Genomic DNA, 4051 nt, shown 5'->3' on the forward strand with positions numbered 1-4051 from the left:
TGTCCTCGTGTAGAAACTATTCCAAAAGGAAATTCCAGATTAAGGCCGATCGTGTGGAAGACCTGGACTCCGGTTATGCGCGCAGCGATGTTACAGCACTCGTATATCACTAATTCGCAGATATCAGACTTACTACCATTGATAGCGATTTCCGAAGGCTATGGGGAAGCTCGTGAGTGCGGCGTAGACTGCAAGGCAGTAAGGTTGTGGGCGCAGCGTCGGCTGCCAAGGCGGAAAACGCGTGAGCGCGACGTCAGTTGTCGCTGGTAGTAAAGATAGAGCTAACGGGTCTCGGACTACCCCACTGGCCTCGTGTAGAAACGATTCCAGGGGAAGCTCCAGATTAAGGCCGATCGTGTGGAAGACCTGGACTCCGGCTATGCGTGCAGCAATGTTACAGCACTCGTATATCACTAATTCGCAGATATCAGATTTACTACCATTGATAGCGATTTCCTACGGCTATGGGGAAGCTCGTGGGTGCGGCGTCGACTGCAAGGCGGACAGCTCGTGGGCGCAGCGTCGGCTGCCAAGGCGGAAAACGCGTGAGCGCGACGTCAGTTGTCGCTGGTAGTAAGGATAGAGCTAACGGTCTCAGGCTTCTCCACTGTCCTCATGTAGAAACTATTCCAGGGGAAGTTCCAGATTAAGGCCGATCGTGTGGAAGACCTGGACTCCGGCTATGCGGGCAGCAATGTTACAGCACTCGTATAGCACTAATCAGCAGATATCAGATTTACTACCATCGATAGCGATTTCCGAAGGCTATGGGGAAGCTCGTGGGTGCGGCGTTGACTGCAAGGCAGTCAGGCTGGGGGCGCAGTGTAGGCTGCCAAGGCGGAAAACGCGTGAGCGCGACGTCAGTTGTCGCTAATAGTAAGGATAGAGCTAACGGTCTCAGGCTTCTCCACTGTCCTCGTGTAGAAACTATTCCAGGGGAAATTCCAGATTAAGGCCGATCGTGTGGAAGACCTGGACTCCGGCTATGCGGGCAGCAATGTTAGAGCACTCTTATAGCACTAATCAGCAGATATCAGATTTACTACCATTGATAGCGATTTCCGAAGGCTATGGGGAAGCTCGTGGGTGCGGCGTCGACCGCAAGGCAGTCAGGTTGTGGGCGCAGCGTCGGCTGCCAAGGCGGAAAACGCGTGAGCGCGACGTCAGTTGTCGCTGGTAGTAAGGATAGAGCTAACGGTCTCAGACTACGCCACTGGCCTCGTGTAGAAACTATTCCAGGGGAAGTTCCAGATTAAGGCCGACCGTGTGGATGACTTGGCCTCCGGCTATGCGTGCGGCAATGTTACGGCACTCGTATAGCACTAATCAGCAGATATCAGATTTACTACCATTGATAGCGATTTCCGACGGCTATGGGGAAGCTCGTGAGCGCAGCGTCGGCTGCCAAGGCGAACAAGCGCGTAGGCGCGACGTCAGCTGTAGCTGGTAGTAAGGATATAGCTAACGGTCTCTGACTTCTCCACTGGCCTCGTGTAGAAACTATTACAGGGGAAGTTTCAGATTAAGGCCGACTGTGTGGATGACTTGGACTCTGGCTATGCGTGCAGCAATGTTACGGCACTCGTATATCACTAATTCGCAGATATCAGCTTTACTACTATTGATAGCGATTTCCGACGGCTATGGTGTAGCTCGTGAGCGCGGCGGCGACGGCAAGGCGGATAGCTTGTGGGCGCAGCGTCGGCTGCCAAGGCGGAAAAGCGCGTAGGCGCGACGTCAGTTGTCGCTGGTAGTAAGGATAGAGCTAACGGTCTCAGCCTTCTCCACTGGCCTTGTGTAAAAACTATTCCAGGGGAAGCTCCAGATTAAGACCGACCGTGGGGATGACCTGGACTCCGGCTATGCGTGCAGCAATGTTACAGCACTCGTATAGCACTAATCAGCAGATATCAGCTTTACTACCATTGATAGCGATTTTCGACGGCTATGGGGAAGCTCGTGAGCGCGGCGGCGACGGCAAGGCGGACAGCTCGTGGGCGCAGCGTCAGCTGCCAAGGCGGAAAAGCGCGTAGGCGCGACGTCAGTTGTCGCTGGTAGTAAGGATAGAGCTAACGGTCTCAGCCTTCTCCACTGTCCTCGTGTAGAAACTATTCCAGGGGAAGTTTCAGATTAAGGCCGACCGTGTGGATGACCTGGACTCCAGCTATGCGTGCAGCAATGTTGCAGCACTCGTATATCACTAATTTGCAGATATCAGCTTTACTACCATTGATAGCGATTTCCTACGGCTATGGGGTAGCTCGTGAGCGCGGTGGCGACGGCAAGGCGGACAGCTCGTGGGCGCAGCGTCAGCTGCCAAGGCGGAAAAGCGCGTAGGCGCGACGTCAGTTGTCGCTGGTAGTAAGGATAGAGCTCACTGTCTCAGACTACTCCACTGGCCTCGTGTAGAAACTATTCCAGGGGAAGCTCCAGATTAAGGCCGACCGTGGGGATGACCTGGACTCCGGCTATGCGTGCAGCAATGTTACAGCACTCGAATATCACTAATTCGCAGATATCAGCTTTTCTACTAATGATAGCGATTTCCGACGGCTATGGTGTAGCTCGTGAGCGCGGCGGCGACGGCAAGGCGGACAGCTCGTGGGCGCAGCGTCAGCTGCCAAGGCGGAAAAGCGCGTAGGCGCGACGTCAGTTGTCGCTGGTAGTAAGGATAGCGCTAGCTGTCTCAGACTACTCCACTGGCCTCGTGTAGAAACTATTCCAGCGGAAGTTTCAGATTAAGACCGACCGTGGGGATGACCTGGGCTCCGGCTATGCGTGCAGCAATGTTATGGCACTCGTATATCACTAATTCGCAGATATCAGCTTTACTACTATTGATAGCGATTTCCGACGGCTATGGTGTAGCTCGTGAGCGCGGCGTCGACGGCAAGGCGGACAGCTCGTGGGCGCAGCGTCAGCTGCCAAGGCGGAAAAGCGCGTAGGCGCGACGTCAGTTGTCGCTGGTAGTAAGGATAGAGCTAACTGTCTCAGACTACTCCACTGGCCTCGTGTAGAAACTATTCCAGGAGAAGCTCCAGATTAAGGCCGACCGTGGGGATGACCTGGACTCCGGGCTATGCGTGCAGCAATGTTACAGCACTCGAATATCACTAATTCGCAGATATCAGATTTACTACTATTGATAGCGATTTCCGACGGCTATGGTGTAGCTCGTGAGCGCGGCGGCGACGGCCAGGCGGACAGCTCGTGGGCGCAGCGTCAGCTGCCAAGGCGGAAAAGCGCGTAGGCGCGACGTCAGTTGTCGCTGGTAGTAAGGATAGAGCTAACTGTCTCAGACTACTCCACTGGCCTCGTGTAAAAACTATTCCAGGGGAAGTTCCAGATTAAGGCCGACCGTGTGGATGTCCTGGACTCCAGCTATGGGTGCAGCAAAGTTACGGCACTCGTATAACACTAATCCACAGATGTAACGGGGTTACATAGTGTGGAACACACAGGGGTACGAAGTACCCGGAGAGGTAACAAACGCTCAGTACATAAGTTGGAGAGTTAACAAGGTCTCTCAGTACTTTGGCTGAAAGCCACACGTTATGCATTTGATTAGGTTTAACTATGCTAGATAGTCAAAGAGATACATTTACCCCTAGGCGGCTTGGCCGCAATAATAGTAAATAAAACACTTCTGGTTTTGAAGCATAAAAGTTAAGGTATTAACTTTGAGCCCTGGTCTTGGGGCTGTAAGTGTCCTTTACATAAAGAACTTAGTATTAGTGACTCTTTGAGTCGAACGTCTTCCTCTGACGCTAAAGCTACGGCAGCCCCGCTGCAACAGATATCAGCTTTACTACCATTGATAGTATTTTCTACGGCTATGGCAAGCTCGTGAGCGCGGCGTCGACGGCAAGGCAGGACAGCTTGTGGGACACAGCGTCAGCTGGCCAGGCGGAAAAGCGCGTAGCGCCCAAGCCCTGTTTACGCTGTAAAAAAGGATAGATCTAACGGTTTCAGACTATTCCATTGGCCTCGTTGTGAAACTATTTCCGGGATAGGTTCCGAATAAAGGCCGACGTGGGGGAGAGCCTGGACC

Source organism: Phytophthora infestans, genomic scaffold (genome assembly GCF_000142945.1).
Source record: "Phytophthora infestans T30-4 supercont1.101 genomic scaffold, whole genome shotgun sequence".
Classification (NCBI taxonomy): domain Eukaryota; phylum Oomycota; class Peronosporomycetes; order Peronosporales; family Peronosporaceae; genus Phytophthora; species Phytophthora infestans.